This window comes from Nothoprocta perdicaria, unplaced genomic scaffold (genome assembly GCF_003342845.1).
Source record: "Nothoprocta perdicaria isolate Ctin4 unplaced genomic scaffold, notPer1 scaffold_34, whole genome shotgun sequence".
Lineage (NCBI taxonomy): Eukaryota > Metazoa > Chordata > Aves > Tinamiformes > Tinamidae > Nothoprocta > Nothoprocta perdicaria.
In genome coordinates this window covers 3,170,032-3,191,691 of record NW_020455577.1, presented here as the reverse complement: position 1 = coordinate 3,191,691, position 21,660 = coordinate 3,170,032, and the positions used below count along the sequence as shown (strand labels likewise).

Below are 21,660 nucleotides of genomic sequence, written 5' to 3'. Positions count from 1 at the left end.
TGCAAGGGAAAGGGGCAGGCGATTTGGTAGCTGGCCCCCCCACACCACATCCTTGAGCATCACAGCCCGAGGACAGACCAACTCGCTACTGAAAAGCCGCATTATATTTTCCCCCCTCCCCTCAGATTTCAGCAGGATTAGCGCAGGGCACCAGCAAGGATCAGACCATTACCTAGAGCTGTATTTCTTTCCGAGCAAGATTCTTGAGTATTTAGAATATCTAAGCAGGGAGGAGTTGGGGGTATGTGCGCGTGCGTGCATACGTGCAAGTGGGCATGTTTTCATGAAGGAAAATAAACTGAAGGCTGCACTGTGGTAGAACTTCTGTGTGTACAGGTTTAACRCTTGATTTTTCAGAGGATTTTATTAATACCATTATCTACAGCACTGATGAGAAATATTTATWTACAAGTAAGCCTGAAACTTACTCTGGTGAATTCTTTGTTTTGTATGTCTGAATAATTTCGCCAGAACAGCAAACCAGAGGAGCAAGCAACAAAATACCACAGCCCTACTTGTGATTTTTTAAGCTATCAAAAATAAGGGTTCTCCCCTCAGTACTGTGTCTCAGTTTAATATTCTGAATAATCCAGTTTCATTCAGAGCAAACTCAAAGCATGGTACACTTGAAAAGCCAAAGAAAAGCATCAGTGCAAAACCACTGACAGGCCTTTGTAGAGACACTAGCGATTTTCCCTTGGGTAATCCAAGGCAAGGCCAATTAGTGGTTGATTTATTGGGCATATCCTGAGCTATCAAACAAAAACCTCTTATTTCTTTGTCTTCCAGAGGCTTCACAACAGAGCTGCAGACCAACAAATGAAGCTAAGCGAGGGCAATTTGACCAACGTCTTCTGTGTCAGCTCCCTAGCACTCCAATCATGTTATCGGGTCTCCAAGGTACGTCCCAGAGATTAGTTGGTTCTGCTATACAATTAGTAAGTGATTAAAACAAGCCATTTCCTTTGATTGCATTAAAATACTTGCAGCAGGGAGAGCTATTACCCTCTGCAGCGGAGCGCGTCTTCCCTAAGTGATGTTGTTTACTGGCGTCTTAYTAGCAACGTGCCACCTCGGCCAAACCACCAGGCAGCAGAGTGGTCTCAAACGTGAGGGACAAGCTGGTTAAACCCAGTCTTGCCCGGACAACGCAGCAAGCACGGCTGTCACGGAGAGCGCAGGAGGTCAAAGTGCAGCTTGTCATCTCAGTTCCCTTTACCCCTGTCCCCCCAAAGCTTGTAAGACTTTTTTCAGAGGAACTAACAACACAGTGTAGAAACTAAAAGACTAGAGTTTTTAAAAGGCTTTTTTTTTTCTTTTAAAGCATGACCACAGGTAAATGATGCCTACTACTAAGGCACAGGAAAATCTCACTTACATAAATCATTATTTTTAAGCACTATGTGCCATTTCATACCCCAGCAGAATGTTTTCCATCCCAAAGTTTCCAAGGCTGTTCAGTATTTCTGTATAGGCAAAACATATTTAAGGGCTCCCCAAAAGACCTGCTAATTTAAAAAGCCCTGTCAAGTGGTCAGACAGAGTGGAATTCAAGGATTATAGGTAAGAGAGATGAAATGAAGGCTTGGAAACTATAATTTCTTCCTGTGGTAGCAGCAGAAGCAGCTGTTACAGACCAGGCAAATGAAAGAGTGGGCAGCCCAGAAACACAACATTGCAAACTGTAAGGGCAAGTCATCTGCACTCCACTTTTGAAGAGCCAGAAGTGCTGACCACTTATTTTGCTCCCTCCCTCTGTTACCCTTCTCTCTCTCACTCACAAATACCCTCCAGCTGGTACCCTTCCAGCCCCAGCTCGCCAGTTCTAATTTCCTACCCAGTTTTGGGGAGTTACTAGTAATTAATTCCTGGCTCTTCAGACAAATGTGCATGTGGGAGTTGTCAACAAACAGAAGATGACACTTCTAGAAGAAAAGCAGGTGAAATAACAGTTTCTATTCAACTCTTCTTTGCCCATGCAAGTCGTTAAAACAGACATGTAAAAACAACCTTTCCATTTTGAACAATATTTATCAGACTTGCCAAGAGTAGCGTCATCTGCCTAGTATATTCAGTGCAGAGAAAGAATTTAAGATTAAAAAAATAAAATAGACACTAATTCTTTTTCAGATACACTGGTTAAGTGATTCTTTTGACCGTATTTGGACAGAGACCAGGACTTTCGCTGCTTGTTGATCCAGTTTTTATTTTGAGGGGGGGAGGAGGGAAGGGAGAAGTGGGGAGACAGACATTGAGCCGTGAACTCATGGTGCTACATATTACTTTCTACCTCCAAAAATGATAGAGGGTCTGTGAACTAGTGCAACAAAACAATTTGAAGTCACCAACATGCACACTCTACTTGAGCCTTAACCCTGTCCTCCACACCAGGTATGGACTTCTCAGAAGAAACCTTTGTACCTTGCTTGGACAGMTTTTAGGTCAACAGGTGCTACCAACCTAGAATTTCTCACTTTGCATTATCATAAACTYGGGGACCATTTTTGATCTCAGATTATGCATCAAGAATCTGTATCACCCATTCCATTTCCTTTGTGCATATTTGTAGTCAATGCAAAACCACCAGTTCAGATTTGCTGCTGATGCATTTTAAGTGCTTCCATTTCCATCCTCATCTAACAGCATTAACAGTGTTGCTGCACAGAAACATTGCAGTGGATTTGAAAAGCTCTCAACCTCTAAACTGTGCTTCTCTAAAGACATTTCACAAGCCTTAGGGAAAGGCATATAACAATTTAACAACTATAGCACAGATCTAGAGAAATTAAGTGCCCCATTTTATATGAAGAATTAGAAGAATTTAACATTTTGGGTGGGCAGAGGCCTCTGTCTAAAGCTTTTGCTTGAAACTAATCAATTGCCATTTGGATTTTCATACAAGTCTAAATTAAGAATATGYGAGAACAGCAAAAGCATTCTGAAGGTTAAAGCCCATATTCAGTGCAGTCCTTTTTTAACAGCAAGAGTGGGTATTGGTCTGTTCTTTACATCTCTTCCCACACAGCTCTCTGCTTCGTAAGCAGAAACCAGCTGCTGGTTCTTTCAAGTCTAGTGGTTAGTTGACATTTACCATTAGTTTATGCTTTCCATTCTGTCTTACCAAGGAAAAGAGCTAGAAATGTAAAGAGTGGAGATTACATCTTTACGTTTCTACTTCCCCCAAATTGGAGGGGGGTGCAGCCAAGGTTTTGTGGTGGGTGTAAGCATGAGACAAGATGACCATTTGATGCAGCAGCAGAAGAGAGAGGAGGACCCAGGAGCCCTGGTTTTGCTGATAACAGCCTGGCCACTAGTCAGCACTTGCTGCAGCTCTTGAGTAGCAGTAACTATTTTGTTATCATCCCATTCAAGCTCCATGTCTGAAGAACGCATTTTACAGCAGCGATGACATCTATGACTCAATAACCTGGCAGCATTCCTTTAGCAAATGCCATGAGCACACACACAGTCTTGTATATACACCCAGGATACAGTCAGTTGATGGCAAAGAGAGGAGATGAGGAGGAGAGCTCTTAGGGGATGTCACAAAACACTTACCTCTCACAGGCAAGAGACAACCCAAAAATCTACACACGCTTGAATCCTGCAAACCTCCTACTGCCCCCACAACCACTACCAAACTGTTAAACTGCAGTTTAACAGAAGAAAAAGAAGGAGCTGAGGGGAAGATAGAGAAAAAAGCAGAGAGCCATCCATACACAGTGTTATAGTCCTAATATCCAACTCTCACAGATACTAATATCCAACTGATCACAGAAAAAGGATGTTGATACTGGTCTGTTTAGAAYTTCCTTTGCCTTTCTGAAATTTTTAACTTGAAACTCAACTATGAATTTTATATCTAGAAATGCAGATACTAAATGTACTAAATAGTACTAAATGTAAATACAATACAGTGGTGTCACGGATACTATTTCAACAGTTATTTTGAACTTCTAACCACRAGCCAACACAAAAAAACACACCCAAAATATAGAGATACATTTCCTATACAAGTCCAGACATGAAGTCAGGAAAATAAGGGAGACAGAAGTGATCCAGTGAACAAAATCCACCCTCCCGACAAGGGAGTGAGGAGTTGCTGTGTATAGTTAACTGGTCAATAAAACTTCAGTGGGAAGCCCGGCTCAGAGGTCGGTCAGTTGGCACAGACACTGAGTCTGTGTGTGTGAAACGGGTCTCAGAATAGAAATCCAGAACGTGCAGCCTTTTACCTGACAGATTTTACTGCCAGAGCCCTAAAAAGGGGTAAGAGCAACAAGATTGCTGAAGGTGTTATGAGGAACCTGGAATGTGCAATTAYTCAAAGGCTCTGAACTTTTATCTGATGTGCTCAGGGGCCACTCAGTACAGAGAGGGTCAGAAAACACCATATTGCGTTTCTTTCCCAGGTCTGGGTTAAGACATTTGCAGACATCCCTTACTGGATATAATTCTTCCTTCTTAAATCAAGCCTCTGTGCTTGCACATCATAGCAGATCAAAATCAGTCTAGCTCACATCATCCATGTCAACTCAGTGCTGCAGCTGTTCACCGCATGTGTTAGGAAGGCAGCAGTAAGAACTGTAAAAACAGGTTTAGAAAAGTCAAAACTGCAAAGTCAAGGAGGACCTGAAAATAAGACTTGCACTCAGAGACCCTGAAAACTTGCTTCCAGCAATCTGAAAGCACTAAGAGAAAAGCGGTTCACAACAACCCCAACACAACAGGTCTTGAACATTGCTTCCTTTCATCGTGTACTGCACTTATGGGGCACTAGATTTTTCTAAACAGTACCCAAAGCACACTGTCAAGTGCAGCCAAACATCTGAATGTCAGAGCAGCCTTGCAAGAGAAAGACTCAGTGCTGTATTTAGAGAAAGACTCAACTGTTTTTTCAGTCTTTCTGAAGGACATCAACTGTACCTAGTGCTACCTCCTCTTGTTCCTCTGCAATAAAGAGCAGCTTAGTTAGAAATAAGGTAGAATTTAATTTAGTAAATTGTTCTAATAAAAAAAGAAACCATCTTTAAACAAGGTGGAAACCTATCTTGAGATGCATGTCAGAACCAATTTCCTTTTGCAATCATTCAGAAATCCATGAAGACATGTTTTACTGATAAGTGTTAAGAAAAAAGCATCAACTAAACACGTGTCCTAGTACACATGCATGCTGTACCTTTTGGAATAGACCTCATCAATTTCTACTTATATTCAATGATAAAATTAAAGTTTTGTATATTTTTGTATGAATTAAGGAGAAGGATTTCAACATGTGATACTGAATATTACTTTCATTTCCATAATAGGATCATTTTGGCCTTATAAAACAGGATATTTTTCCCCTTACACTGCAGGTTTTGTTTCTTGGAGCAGCTTTTATAGTGACAGCATTTATTGTAGTGTCCACTGCGTGTGAAAAAGAGCAAAACATCAAGTACATACATGTGCAGGACAGCAAGATGCTTCTGCACAAGACTGAGTGGAATAAGTCTAGAAATTTTCCACTGCTCCAAACAGAGCTCTTCAGCTRTAACTACAGATCCATCCTCCCTGCACACAGACACAGCTGCAGTACTTCATTGCTAAGAGAAAAGTCTAGGTCCAAGTCTGTTCTTTATGAGATACTATAAGCAACCGATGGGTTATTACTTGTAGGGATGATTAGAAAGGACGATTGTTTCACAAAATGATAGAGGTTTGATAGGTTTGAAGAGCTCTTTTCTTTCCATCAAGTTTTAAGAAAAGGTATTTCTAAGTTACTAAATATTTCTTTGGGGCAAAGCAGGCCATGACAAAAGAAAGGGTGGAATAGAAAACACTATCAGCAYGACCTCTTCCCAGATGAAGAGTCATCTGACAGCTAAGACATTCACACAGACTATTGGAAACCCAGGTTTCCAGGCCCTTCTCCAAAAAAAGCAGAGCTCTGACATTCCGGAGGCGCACCATAAACACCAGGTTATCGACCAYGCTGGGGCAGCAAGGGGGCTTCTTCTCTTTTCCTTATGCAAAGTCTCCCCAGAAAAAAAGCCCACGGAAAAATATATTTCTTTAAAACATCTTGGGTTATTCCCCCACAGAAGGGAAAGGAAAAAAACAGATTGTCAACTGGAGTAGTTAACTTGACATATTTCTGAAAAAGCAAAGCAACACTAACAGAATGAAAAATTGTCCCTTCTACAAAGTCCTAATCCRCCTTTAATCACATAACAAGCATAATGYGTTAACTTAACAAATTAATGGAACACAGTTGGACCTTTAGATCAAACAGGAGGGGTGAAGATTTTGATCCMACAAAAGCATGTTACACAGTACAAAAATACTGCTGTTCAAACCATGCCTAATATATTCTTGTGCTTGAACCCTAACAAAGCTTTCTTCTTTAAGACACATATTAGTAGTTTTTATTAAGTAACATATGGTCMCACTGCTTTGTTAAATACATTCTATTTCGTTCTTAATTCTGCACATAGGGATTTCCTTAGGACACTTCTTTTGTATTAGTAATAGTTGAGAGAAAAAAAGCAACCGCATCACAAGCCAGCGTTTTGCCCAAGCCCACAAAGCTCAAGAGTCCTGTGTGGCAAAATACCCACGGGGCAAGCCTGTCATGCCAGGATTACACAAAGCACAGCACAACTGCACATTCTTTGTACTTTAAAGGAGTCTCGTGTCAGGTAGTGGAAGTTAAATCACTTATTTCTCTGTGCTGAGTTACCTTTTTCAGCATCCTCTCTTATAGTGCCATTTACGTGTCAATATTTGACAGACACATGCACACAAAATACATGTGACCCCTGCACAAGATGAGTAAAGGGGCTGGCTGTGGGGACCCTCACATCTGTCCCTCACCATGCCATCCGAACATCACTTTAATTGCTGTAGGATGTAAGGAACAGAGGCCGAGTTGAGTTTAAGCTGCACAGACAGTCTCATTTAGGAGATGTCTTGGGTTCGTTCGGTCATTCAGTGACAACTCTAGACCACAGGCAAAGTGAATGTCCAACTTCTCAGACTCTGAAGGGTGGGTAGATCCTTTTCTCCCCACTCCTAACTCGGTGCCAGCCTCTTCCACCCTGAAGCAATGTATGCTGCTAGGAATTTGCAAACCACCATCTCGATTTTTCTTTCCAGACAGCTGAGTTGCATATACTCTTGACAGATACAAACTATCATCTCACAACTTTCTATTTCAAATTTTTTAAGTTTTCAGGCTAAGCAGGTTAGGAAGGAAAAAGAAAGTTGGCCACAAAGTATAAGCACAGGAAAATAAAATAAAGGTTTCTGTCGCCCTAGGGGCATGAGCTTCAGCTGCACTTTCCATGCAGTACAGGAACTGCTCTGTGCCCGGAGCCAACAGGCCACTGACAGAGCGGCAGGAACTGACAACATGTGGAATTCAAAATGTCTAAGCTTGGCATAAGCGGATGGATGTCTCCTCCTCCTACCTCTAAGATATTAAGTTATAAAAAGTTGGTTCCACATTAGACATTCCTCCTCAAGGGAGAGGGAAGTTTCATTAGCGATTATTGTTCTTTACAGAGAAGGTAAAAGAGAAGATCTAAAGCTGTCTCCTCAGCACGCAAGTCCAGCTTTTAAGTTAGTCTCTTCAGGTACCAACACAGCCTGAACTATAATAAAAACTGCACGTTCAGTTCCTAAGTAATTAATCCAGGCCAAGTTCCATGCAATCTTTAGATATAAACTACACTATAGTAACTGTACTGTTTGTGGGATACAAGTAAAACAGCCCTGCAGCCAGACCTTTTAGGCTGAGTTTCTCAAAGCCCCTCTATTGAAGAAGTTGTCCTTCCTCTTCTCCATATACTCAYACCCAGCCATAATCTGGGTTTGGATTAACAGGCCAACTGCAGGTTGGGTTGGCCAAACTGGGAGCCTCCTGCATGGCATCCCATGCTCACTATGCATTAAGTAGTGTTGCAGGGTTTTCGCTAGAAAGTAAAGTTTCTTTCCCAGCAAGAAGAGTTTAGTTTCCTGCGCACAGCACTTGATAGTAGACAGCAGTACAATGCAATTCAGCTCCACCTGCATTTTCTGATCCTTCATAAAGGTGACCATGGCCAATACCCTGGTGATCAAGACAGAAGTACAAATCTTGATCTCTCCTGAAAAAGGCTCTGTTTCACTTTAAGGTCATAGTTCAGAACACATCGAAAAAGAACTATGCAGCTGCATCAAACTCTGATAAACTGAAAGAAGAAAAAAAAAAAATCAAGGTTTTCCTTGAGCACTTCTCTGAGTTTTTCCATTTACTGAGAGGAAAATCAGGGCTAATGTTCCTTCCCTTCTAACTCCCATTTGGTGGTGTGTATCCACAGGCAGGTYAAAGGAAGCTGCTGAATAGTACGAACATAGGAAGCTGATGAATAGTAATGAGCAGCCCTGTAGAAAATGAGTAGAAGGAATCAAAGGTCACCCCCCAACCTTGTCATGAACACATTAAAGGAACTGGAGTGCACATGCATTGAACCATGCTAGCATATGTTCCAAAATGAGTCAAGACACACAAATGTCAAGGGCTTCAAGTTGTTCATGTTTCTTTGCTTCTACTGAATCCAAATTTTACGGAGCTTTTCTTGTCCTATAAGAACAGCCCTACTTGGCAGCGGGAGAATCACTGGTGTTGAACACTCYCCTAGACAAGTTTCCTTCTCTCCCTCTGTATTCTCTACTTTTCCCAAGTAGAGAAGAATGACATGAAACCGAAGGACATAGGCTTTGCAACAGTTACCACATGGAAAGTAACTTTCCTYTGAAAGTTCATGACCACTCACAGGTATTGGCAATTTGGCTTGACAACATCTGTTGCAAGACCCAGAAGCTCTTCCAGACACTCCTCTTCAAATGCCTCCGCTAACTTGAACAATATTCTAGCACAGATTAGGCTGTAGGGAAACTCTAGTTCTCCCTGAGTTTCAATAAAAAGTAAGATATTACCAGCCTGCCAGCSAAGCTTTTTATGACAACAGGAACTCTATGGGAGAAGTCATGCCTTTTTCCAAAAGCTCAAAATAATTTGCAGAAATTACCACAGTCCATAGTCCCTTGTGGCACATGTAAATTCTGTAAGCTTCAGCACCTTTCATGAAATACAAACCACAGAAATTAATAAGCAAAGAAGTACTCCAGTTTCACACCCACAGATTGCACACCTATGTAATATCCGATGAATGGTCAACTCGCACACATGTATCTACAAAATGATTTTTGCATACTAAACTTGCCAAATTCTGCAACAGCCTCTAACTGCAGTACTAGAGTTTGCAGTACTAAGTATACAACAGGCTGTTTTAATTACTGACAAGCCAGAGTAAGAAAGTCACACTGAGCCAARGGATTTCATAAGCAATGATTCCTAGGCGATAGCAAGGGAGAGAAAAAAAAATCTACAGTAGGAACCAGAAGTACAGGACAACTCAGTTGTATGATGTATGAATTTGTATGATGATGAATTTCCTGACAAATAAACCTTATTTAAAGCCAGTAAACATTTGCTTACAAGGGAAAAAAAAAAAAAAGCTTGAAGTGACTCATCACAGTAGTTGTGCAGGATGAGATCCTGCTTTCCCTGAGCCCTTCCTTTGCTAGCGCCGAGACAGGAGGAGCGCAGAGTGCTTCCATTTGGCCCTGCATCTCCAACATTCCCCTGACTGTGGATCAAGGCTCCTCCCCAAGGCCAAACAATCACAAGGGGTTTTCGGTGCCCATTCTGGCACCAGGCTCTGCATGAACTCGAGCTGTTACCTAAGTGCGTGCACAGGATAAATAAAAAGCACCATTATGATGCTCAGCTTATCATATGTTTCAAAGCCTCTGCTTAGAAGAGCAGCTACAGATGACTAACATGTACAGATAACACAAATCTAAGCAACTTCTAAGAGCAAAAATTTTTGAATTAATATAACAGTCTTATTTTTCTTTACCTGTCTTTATCCTAGAGATAAAGACCTCTTTCATATATTTTCCTAGCAGAGAAATGTTTTTTAAAAAATCATGACTAAAGTTCATAGCATAAGACATACCTATATGCACACACTTGAGCACTGAATTTGAGTTTGTTCTAATAAAAATAGCTTTTCTATACATCTGTTTAGCATCCTTCTAATGTTTTAGTTTCAACATATTCACAGAAGTTGGATTTAAACTCTGCTAGTACTGCATAATATTTTGAAAAGAGTTTAACCAAAATCGGTAACCACTAGCATTCATAGCATACACYAGCCTAACAACTAGCACAAGGCGTGCATATGGGGATTCAGGGTAAAGAGGGAGAAGGACAWAGGAAAAATAAAAGAAATTAAGAGGAAACCCCACAACTAACAACAGCTGCACCCTTTAGCTTGGCTTCTAACAGCACAAAGTAGTAATGTACTATCACTGGGGCCACTACCCCAGCCTCTTGCTAGAAATGCTGATGCACTTTAAACAAGTTTCACTCACACAGCATTTCTTTTCTTTTAGAAATAGTTACTAAAAAAGGAGGGGGAAGCTTCACAATTACCACTGTGGAGTTTTGGAAGGTTCTCAGAATTCAGAGACTGTTTCTAGAAAGCTGCACACCAAACACGGCAAACAGTTACCCCAAACATGACGCCTCAGTGCAGCGAGCGCCTGGCTTTTGTGCAGGAAAGGGAGCCTGCTCGCCCACACTCACGTCCAAAAAGCTGAACAGAGTCAGCTGTGCATAAAAATACTTTAACATAAAGAGACCGAGCGAGAGGGTGCGTGCACACGAGCACGCACAAGCATGAGCAGGCAAGTGCAGACACACGTGTGTGAGGGCGAGGACAACAAGGCTAGAAACCAGAGCATTACAGCAGCCTGGTAGGAACAAGTGAGATATTATGGCCGGGGCGCAGTCACAGGACCGCGCGCTGCTCCGGGGCAGCTGAACACCGGCAGCTTCTGGGCACATTAGCTCTGTGTGCAGCTTCAGGGGAGCATAAAGCAGCATATTCAAAACCAGCAGGCACAAAGAAAACACAGTGATAACTATCCACAAAAGCAACTTCTATACAAAATGCGTGAACTGACCGTGAGTCACTCAAAAATATAAGCAGCCTCACTTGGCCTTGGATCTTGGTAATGCTGCGAGCCCAGAAATGTGGGCAGAAAATGCCTGCCTGTGCTAGGAGGCGGCACCCAACCTGCCACCTGTAGAGGCCACAGAAATTTGTTACACAGATGGCCGTAATAATTCATTCCTCACATAGCCAAGACTCCTGTCTACATTAATGAAGTTTTTTAGAAGTACAAAATACAGGGCCAGACAAAAGACTTTGTGTGAGAATTTAAACTGAAAATACAGGATATGATTAGGAAGCCATGGATAGAAGCTAGCATAGTTAAACTAAACCAGATCAGGTATATATATTTTTGTTTTAACATTAAGCTTTTGTTTCTAGTTGCAATAACATATCCCAGATATACTGAAATACTGTACTCTGGAGTCGGACGTTTACCTGCACGTGTAATTCGCAATAACAAAGTTATTCACAGTAACAAATAGCAATTAAATTGCACTGACATCTCAAGTAAGAATACATTCAACTTCAAAACTATGTGACAGATCTGAGGCATTTTCTTCTAGATGATCCTGAGRAGTTGAACAGTGAACCTCTGGTCATATAATGTCATTAAGCTGAATAAATACTGATTTTTGACCTGAGATTAGTTAAGGGTTTTATTATTATTATTCTATCAAAATTGAAAGGGAACTAGCTGCCTCCTGGTCACAGAATCGATGTGGGGAAGGTCTGCTCATGAGAGCTGCTGGAAGCTCTCAAGCAACCAACTCCACTTGTACTGAAAAGGTTTATTCATTTAAAGAAGAATTAAGCTTGCATTATGCCTCTTTTCAGATTTCAGGATTTCCCATAATAAAGTTCTGATAATCACTGTGAACATTAAAAATTCAAGCTAGTTCTTCATAATATTCAGGCTAAGAAAGTAGTTTATTAAACTACAGTAAACCAGCTTTTTCAATATTGGATTAACCTCTAAGACAGTACACAAATTTCTAATGATTTTTACTCAGTAAAGGCAGATCAGAGGAGCTAAATATCAGAAATCCATGAAACTTTTGAGCAAACACCAAAGCCACCAAGACTATCAAAGCAAGAGAATATATTCATAAGTTCAACTCATCTTGTAAAATTGATTCTATCAAAAGACATACAACTTTTTTTCCAACTATCAGTGCTTTGTCTTCATTTGTTCCAAATGAGCGGCGTGCTTTCCACTGCAAACAGAATTGTACTTTATATTTAAGAGAGATCTAGCTTTTTTCTCCTGCAATTTAATGGTGAAGCATTCTATTTTAAACTTCAGCCAAAACTACAATGATTTAGCATTGAATAGCTGAGTATAAAAGCAAAACAAAACAAAAAAGAGGCCGCACTCTGTTATTCACTCAGCACTTCCCACCATTCAAACAGAACATTAAACAGGCACTGAAGTTATCTACACATATGAAGAGCCCAAATAATGCAGAGTTCTCTTGAAAATGTAAAGTGCCAATAGTCAAAGAGATACATTTATTACTCCTGACCTTTAGAACAGAAAGCTCAGAGTGTCCTTCAGATATAAGGGTTCTTGTCAAGCAGCTGACAAAACCATGTAGAAACAGATCTGCTTTTTGAAGTCTTGTGAGGTTTAATGCTCTCTAGAGCATATCAAAAATCYGTTATTAGACCAGAAAAGGATTTTGATGCAAAAAAGGTCAGAAATACTTAATACTTTTACTGAGTGGGAGGCAAAATACATCTAGCCATTAGAAAGTTGGCCACTTGCATACCCCCTTTGCTTCAGTACCAGCTTTTACATGACACTGCAAGAAATGTCAATGGTTTTATACATGTAAGCTTCAGAAATGGATATTACTACTCCTGGGACACAAATGAATCCTTAAATATCGTACATATACCCTTAAATAACAATACAGATTTCTGAAACATCTTTACTAAGCAAAGTGCCTCTGGGTGGTGCCACCAAGCCTCCCCAATGTACCCAACATGACTGACAAAGAGACTCCAGGAAGAACTGAGGCTGGAAGCACATCTAGTCCAATGTCCTGCCAAACCAGGGCTAGATCTTGCATTACTTCTTGCAGGATCTTGTCCCATTGATTAAATATGTTAAGTTACCAATGCCTCTTGGGGCAAATTATGTCAGGGCTTTGCCATCTCACGGTTTTCCTAAACTTAGTCAGAATTTCCCATGCGGTACCTTTTAACATTTTAAAATTTTACTGTACTCTGAGAAGAGTTTGGCTTCATCTACTCTATAACCCATTCCTCAGGTTGAGTACCACTGTTAGTTCCCCCTTATTCTCTCCATCTCCTTCAGCCTCTTCTGACATGTCAGTAATATTCAGAGATAAACTTTAAGCACYTAGTAAATATGCAGTCAAGTCTATACATGAGCCTGCATCATCAGCCAATGAGGGAAATGGAAAATACCTACATTTTAGCTATAGCATTTAATTTCCAAACTTTGCTTAGCTGTCCTTTTACTAAGAAATAACTGTGGTATGCCAGATACTACACCATGGCAACTGCTGGGAAATACTCTAAATTTAGTCATGACCACTGTGTTAACAGTGTATTAAGTGATTTGCTAGTGATCACTGGGTCTAGCTATGGACAATTAATTGAAGATACTTTTACTATTTCATCATTTTAATCTGACCAATTCATCAATGCCTTACTAATATTCAGTTTCTTTAAAAATAATGTTCATTAGAACTGTTTCAATGGCTATTCAGAGTTGGTACAGTCAGCCTGGACTGGATTCATTCCAAGTACTGATGGCTTGTTCTGATGATTTGATCTGAAAAAAAAATTTTCCTTGCAGAGAAGTAATTAGTCTTTCCTAAATTCAACTCTAATTAAAAGTCAGCATAAAATTCCCACTTAACAACAGGTCCTTCTGGAAAAAAAAATTACTCCAAAGACTTACTGTTTAGCCTAAAGCAAACCCTGGAACAATTCACTGCTTTTAAGTGAATATGAAAAACTTTTCCAAGATACTAGGTTTGATTTCCTACCACCGTCTATTCTGTAAGGAGTTTGCTGCTTTGATAAAGGTRTGGATTATTAACCTTCAGGCAATGATAAAAACACGAGATAGTCTGTTCAGACATTTGCTTGAAAAAGAAGTATTATATAGCAAGGGAAAAGCACATAGAAATTTAATTCATTTTGGATACAACTTGAGTTTCAGGGGTAAAATGGGGAAACAGCCTAGAATTAACTGATATGACCCTGCTGAACTCTRAAGTGCCTGCCTGATTACAGTGGCAGAATAGCAACAGCACTGCATTTCAACAAGAACCAAATGACAATMATCTGTGTTTGTTCCATTTCAGTCTTCTACTGTAAGCACCTGAGCACCACTCCCACGTATGTGTATAAACCTGGAATTAAAGCACGTGTTCTCCATGAACATTCATAAGATTTAACATTACTTTCAATGCTTTATTCTGACATGGATTATTATGGCTTTTAAAGTATATATCTTTAATTTATTCTGATCTACTGTTGTAGAAGCTGATTTTTCCTCATTTCTTGAGAAACGAACTCCCCTCCTAGAATCCCCATCTTAAGATTACAAGTCTTATGTTAGAGAAAGTATTTCCATGAGTCTCAGGAAATTAAATACATTCTGTTTATACYTTGTTGTACAATTATTTTCATATCTTGCTTCATATCGTACAAAGATTTTCATATCTTTGACTTTTCCTAAGCTTAGTAGGAAAACAACATGTATTGTTTGATACTTTCAAATTGAGTAAAACAAATGTTACTTTACCAGTAATCAAGTTTCCAAGGAATTAATACCCTTAGAAACACCTATAACATAATGCCCTTTTGTTCAACATGGGCCCAGTTTCTAGGTTTTTGTTTTGTTGCCCCTGCTTCATTGCAAGAGGAGAGGAAAAAAAAGTCAGGAGGAGATGTGAATATTATATAACAAAAAAGTTAAACAAACCTAAACATAACCAGGTCCTAAGTGAGTGTCTGTGACAAGTTCACTACCAACTCGTTAACAGTGCATTGACTTATCTCCTAGTTAAAATTACCATCTTGTCATGAGCCACAGACACATAGCACCTTGCAATGCAATCTATATTGCCACAGTTCACAAGGCCAGCTCCTGAGGCTACTCTCTACCCACCTTGCCTTGCATGTTTGCAACATATTTTTGATTTTTATCATTAGACCCCAGCTGCAGGTACATGCTCATTGTCAGGCAGCATTCCCCCATGAACCTCACCTCACCACGAAGAGAAGATGCAGGACAATGCTGCACGGATAGAAAGAAGAGAGGTACAGAAGGTYAAGGCAAGAAGTGCAGTCTGAAGGAGTAGCTCTACCAGAACTACTTTAGAAAGCATCCACCTTAGACAAAATAGCTCTTCAATTGTGCCTCATTGTCCGCTATTGCTCACCACAGCACTCGAGACAGATTTTTCGTGTTTGTGCACTTGCAGTCTTATTTTACATAAGCAACATTTGTTCTCCTTCATTGTCTCAAATTAACAAATTAAAAAAAAATCAAGTGAGAGACAGCAAGGTTCATATTATTGCACATTTTAAAAACTATTTTTCCCAAGCATCCCCAGAGGCAGCTGGAGAGGAATAACAAGGTTGTTTAAGACTAAATCTTATGAAGGAGCAGAAAGTGCCAAAAATATCAGCATAAAGTTTCAGCAACAAATCAGTTATGAAAGTAGGCTCTTAGTGGCTCTCTCTTACCTGTTAAGCCTCTTCACAGAGGACAATCCAGCTGGAGAAAATGCCTCCCAAATGCAGACAGCTTGGCTGGGTTGTGTCATACAGCACTCAGGAACTCTCCCTTCAGCATAAAGAGTCATGTCAAGTCAGACCTAAGAAGGAAAGAGAATATCCAGCAAAGAAACATTAGCCTCTTAGTTGAGGACAGAGCCAATCAAAAATAAAATTTTAAAGTTTTTTTTTTTTTTTTAAATATGGAGAAAAAAACCCAAAACTCCAAAACCAAATCAACAGAGACAGTTACAAAAATGATAAATGCTGTTATCTTTCAACCATTTATCCTGAAAGTATCTGTCGAGATATATATGTCTAGTCAACTATGTAGAATGTCCAGGGAATCTGTACTAAAAGCACTGAGAAGTCAGCATGGTGAAGAGAGCTCCTACATCAGGCAGAGGAGTAACGAGGAGTCRTGAGCCTAAAATTGCAGCCTAGAAAGTTATGCAGTTTTCTCTTGCCACTACAGCAGCAAGCCCTCTCCTTTTTGCAAGGAGCAATTTAATTGCAAGGAGCAATTAAACATTCACGTCTGCAAGAGAGGAGGCTAAGCTAGAGCKCGTTAGGCAACACAGAGGCAGAGACCTCGCGTCTCCTATTTGCTCCTGCAGGCAGGAGAGCTCTCGCTCTTCCACCTTCTATCCTGGGCCTTTCACTCTACAGAGAAGGGGGTGAGGAGGAGAAAAAAAATAAAAAAATAAAAAGGCTTTTCTTCTAGTGCCATTTAGGGTTGTGAAAAAGACTGGTTTGCACTGTAGATTCAGCATTACTTTTTTCAGTTTAATATTACACCATTCYGGCTTTCAATGTGCCGAGCCCATGCGGACATCTGGCTGATGCAAGCAAAGGGCAGCTGAGCAGCTTGATGGGTATTCTGCAGGTTGAAGCTCGGCACAAGAGCAAGGCGGTTTGGCAGCAAAATAGTTGAAAATTACTTTTCCCCACCTTTTCCTAATAAAAGGACTAAAGTGATCTACTGTGGTGAATGAGTCTATTCCTTTTCATCCACTCTAGATCACTGTTTAAAAGTAGTCTTCAGCTTGGGTTTTCAAAAGTGGGTGTTAAAGATTTTTTTTGCTTAAATTAGAACTTTTTTTAAATGTAAATTTCCTAAACAAAAGTGTGGAGCCCAAAGGCAAGTAGAGTAGCTGGACAGAAACGCATCCCATGCCACGTAAGATGCCAGAAAGGAGTCAAGATAGGACCTTGCTACTATTTGAGACCAGTTCTACTCCTAGCCATCCAGGCTGGCAAGGAGAGTGTTACGTAACAGAAGCTTCAGATGTCATTTTCTTTAAACTCTGCCATCTTTTCACTGAAAAGCAGAGCATTAGACTTCTTTACAGGCTCTGACAGACAGGGAAAGGAGCCAGCAACCATATTTAGCACAAAGTGATTGATTTTTGGCACCATTTAACTTCTCTCCCTCACGAATCTGGCAGCCTGGTAGGTGCTTTTCAAAGATGCTGATTGAATAGTTGATACTAGTATTATACAAAGGCTCAAAAAGGAAAGAATGAGACAGAGTTGGTCCTAAGCCCCTAGACACAGACACTGGGGGCTTTTTTTTTTTTTTTTTTTTTTTTTTTTTTTGAAAAAAGAGACAGAAAAAAATATCCTGGGCAGAATGCCAAAGTTAAGGCAATGTTGACCGTGTGCATTGTTCTGCTCCTGACTATGCAGCTTTGACAAACATCTATAACATATCAAACATATTAGGTACAAAGAAGCCACAATCCAAGAAATACTGCTAGTTCTTTCCTTAACTTTTGCAAGAGCATACACTACAAAGCACAGATTTGGTTCTTATTTTTGACTAGTAAAAGCATCCCTATTTCCATTCCTTAAAAATAATAGCAGCAGTTATTTATCCAGAGGTATACTGTTCCAGCCAGCCTTTGCAGTCATAAAGACGTGAGGTCATCCATGTTCACTGCATTTACAAGGAGTTGTGACCTACAGAACCCCCAACTCGCTACCACCAAGTGCGTGAGGCAATCGGTTATTGCCTGAAAAGAGCAGGCACATTTTGTTGCCAAATGCAAAAGTGGAATCAATCGGTAAAACCTAAAAGCTTGGAAATACTAGCTCATGCTAAAATGCTAGAGAAACATGTTTTCTCATACACATAAAACTATGTTTATAGACCTGCAGCTCACGGAGACCGGCAAGGAAAACAAATCAGGTTGGTTCAGCAGCCTCAGGAGACGGCAGAAGGGTGAAAAGAGGACAAGATGCAGACCAGACACCCATACCAGGCAAGCAACCATTCCCTCTCCTATCCAGAGTCTCTTTCAGTTGCACAGTGAACCTTTCTTTCCACTGCTATGAAGAAATCAAACGTCTGGAACACACTTTTCTACCTAATCCCTTCATATTTTGTCTGCACAGCACAGACCCAAATGCAGGGCAGATTCTCGGAAGTGTGACAAACCCACCTTCTCGTTTGGCCTTTTCCRCTGCATGCACCCATAGAAAGTTAACTACATGCAAGTGATATGAATGAGTTTTCCTAATGGAGACAATGGCACATAACGACCTACTTTTCCTATAGTGCACTTAAGGTGATATTCCCTGTAATACCTTGGCTTAGCACATGTGGCCTGTATAAATGCATTTCCTCAGTAAAGCAGCGCAGGGTTTGCTTTGCTACCAATTCATTTGCAGTTGTTGCACAACATGAGCTAAACAAGCAATCTACGATTTGCAATTTCATTCAATTACCAAGGTTTGAACATAAAGCAAACTTAGTGGTCTGTTTGTTTTAATTGTATTTTAACTCTTTTTTTCTTTTTCTTTTTTTTATTAAACAAGGCAGTCTTACATTCTCTTCTCTGTAGATAGTTATTTCTTTTTAAAATACACATTCGCCACCTCATTTGAATACGCAAGACTAGGAAGGACCATGGATTTTCACAGCAGAGATAGCTGCTATCTGAACATTAGCAAGGCAATAACTGGAGTCTAACGTGACAAAGCAGGAAAGAGCTTCCAGACTCAAATTCGATTAAGCACTCATTTCTTAAATGAACCCAATCTGAACCACAGGCACAAGTCCAAACTGGAGTCTGAAACTGCTCTTAGATACAGATCCTGTAATTTGAAGGCACATTCAGCTCCTTCAACAGGAGCTTACAGATAGAAATGGAGCAGCTGAAACTAGAATATGTGATGGAGGGGGAGGGAAGGCATTGGGTTGAGGCATCTGTCAATAGCCTCTGACTTGGATGTTTCTGGATGGTTTTACATTCAAGTGTTACGTGTTACATTACTCAGCTGTAATCACCAAAAGACATATCTATATAGTTTAAATGAATTACAGGTATTAGAACAAGCTACAATGGTCTCATAATTTAACGAATGTCGGCACTAATCTGGCACTCGGAGCGCGCTTTGGAGCGAAACAGAAGAGGGAGGCTTGGAATTGCAGCAGAAATTCCACTGGGCGTGCAGGGAGCGTGCAGCTGCGTGGTAACGCACACTCTGCACAGGCTAGTAGGTGATTTTCAGTAGATAAGAACTTGMATTGCCCCTTTCCCCCCTTCTTTTGGCTCCAGCTCCTTACTTGTGATATTCAGCAGGAATTTGTTATGGCCACAGCAGCCTGCTCTCTTTTTACCCTGAGTAATTCCCAGCATTTCTATGTCACTACAGCTGATAGGCACATACTGAAGATTTAGCTTTCTAACTTTGCAAGCAGGGGTAGAGAGAAGGGCAGAGCAAGATATATGAATATACTTCCCAACCTCTTTGCCCTTACATTACTGCACGATACTTCTCTCCCGTTCTCCAAATATTTGAGGAATTCACTTCCTCTGCAAGAGAGGGAGAAGAAAACTGACAGATGAGAGAAGACTTAAYGCATCTTTGGTTGGAACATTTTTGTTTTATAAATACACCTATTTCTCAAATAGTTGGGAAGAAACGGTAGCTCCAGAAAAGTCAGTGGCCATGATTTCACTTGGCCCCATCAAGCTGTTTTTATATATTAAGAGCCCAGATCTTGGAAGTCATTTGTCCTCAGATCCCCCTCAATTAGAAGAAGCAGATTGCTAAATATTTTGGCTATCCTTCACTCTCCTCCTTCATTTCACTCCGTCTTGCATTTCATTAGTAGCGCTGTTAATGGCATAYGGGAGTAACACTGAGCCCTTGCGCAGTGTACTCAGAGACACCTCCCCTCCCTCCCATTCCAGCAAAGCAGGATCATCACTTAACAGGAAAAACAAGGTCCAGAGACTTGACCAGCTGGGCGATATCTTTTCTTTGGTTATATCCTGCACCCCATTCACTAGTTCACTTCTTTGTCAGTCGCAAACGCTGCCTCCTGCAGCCTCGAAGGCCAGGATCCAGAAACCCAAACCAGCTCCAGTCAATGGAATGAGGTCAGTGCCAGACCCAKGCACAGACGGGATCCAAAGGTATTTATCCCAAGCCCAAGTGCAGCACGCCCTATTCAGCCGGCCTTGCTGCCTGCAAGTTATCAGGCTGAATTGAAAACAAAAGTTACATTAAAAGACAGCAGGATCATTATTTCTCCTTTCTGCCCCCTCCTCAAGCGCCTGAGGTCATTTTCCACAACAAAAATGAAAGCCCTCTTGGACATGTTTTTGTGCTAAACAGCAGTGGTTAATTTCTTGCAACTAATTAGTTATTCAAGTGAAAGTATAATGATCCTCCAGCATGATTGAAAGCGCTTCAGCCGCGTTTCCTGCTAACAGCATACTCCTAGGAAAGACGCAATAAATCAGCAGGGTTATGGAAATATTTAAACAAAGCAAGTCTACAACAGGAACCCATTAAAGATGTAGCCATGTAATATTTATGTACCTAGCTGACTTGTGCTTTTACCATGGCACCTCAGCTACAGCTTTTTAGCACCTGGGTCATATTCACTTAAGAAAGAAAATCACCCTATCTGCTAAAAGCCAACCTAATGTCTGTGCATTAGGCGTTCAACAGTGTAGAATTTATACAGAACTTAAGTGGTCCAGCCATCCCACCAAAGGGAATTTCATCCAAACGTCTCTAAAGAAAAATACCAATAAAACACCTTTAAGCAACACAGGAACCTGACTCTGTGAGCCACAATTCCCCAATTACTATCAGTAATAAAATTTGCAGGTATGAAAGAAAGGCTTTAGAAATCCAGAGGTTTTGTTGCAAAAACACCACTTCACAGACACGAAGTTGTGCAGAACAGCCCACATCTYCCCCCAAGCTTTAAGTTACAGCGTGGTGATTAAGAGCCCTTACTGGGATGGTAATAGCTGATCTCTCAGCCAGAACTGCTTTTAAAGGTGCTGATTGCACAAAGTGCCATCCTCTCTCGCTAAGGAGGGCTCCTTCATTACAGGCAAGGAGCGTAAACACACAAGTTACTGCCGAAGAGTAAAACCCAGTCATCCTGAAATAACTCCTGATTTTGCTGAGCCTTTTGATGCTTCAGTTATACAATACCTGGTCCTTAAACAGCCAAAAGGAATTTCTTCCTTACATTATATAGTGTGCATGTTTCATATAGTTAAAAAAAAATCTGAGCATATGCAAAGCATATGGAGCAGTTTATTAAATCCACTTCCAGTAGCTACACATTTTCTCCCTTATCCGTGCTTTCCATGGCTGCATACCGTGTCCCTCATCCCTGTTTACTCCTTCACTTTGCCCAACTCCTACAGGATCTGAACTCTTACAGCAGTTTCAGTTGCTGCACCAGACCCTGCTTTATTCTGTGCCCTGACCTTGCTCACTGCAGCGGGGGCAGCAGGAGAAAAGCCGCGTTGCTGCTGCTAGGCTGGGGAAAGAGCCCAACACGCCACCAGGGTACGACCTGGCAACTAGA

The 21,660-nt window shown here is 40.8% G+C and overlaps 2 long non-coding RNA genes across 2 annotated transcripts in view; one reads left to right on the top strand and one right to left on the bottom strand.

The window, feature by feature from the left end:
• The first annotated feature begins 798 nt into the window (after nucleotides 1-798).
• Nucleotides 799-21,660, top strand: part of LOC112951239 — a 29,916-nt gene continuing 9,054 nt past the window's right edge. Inside the window, exon 1 of the long non-coding RNA XR_003250160.1 lies at nucleotides 799-900. This is a non-coding gene — a long non-coding RNA (uncharacterized LOC112951239). The remainder of the gene's footprint in view (nucleotides 901-21,660) is intronic.
• LOC112951241 lies at nucleotides 14,257-15,910 on the bottom strand. Its single transcript, XR_003250161.1, has 3 exons — nucleotides 15,783-15,910; nucleotides 15,301-15,330; nucleotides 14,257-14,440 (listed from the first exon to the last, which is right to left on the bottom strand). It is a non-coding gene; the product is annotated as an uncharacterized LOC112951241 (long non-coding RNA).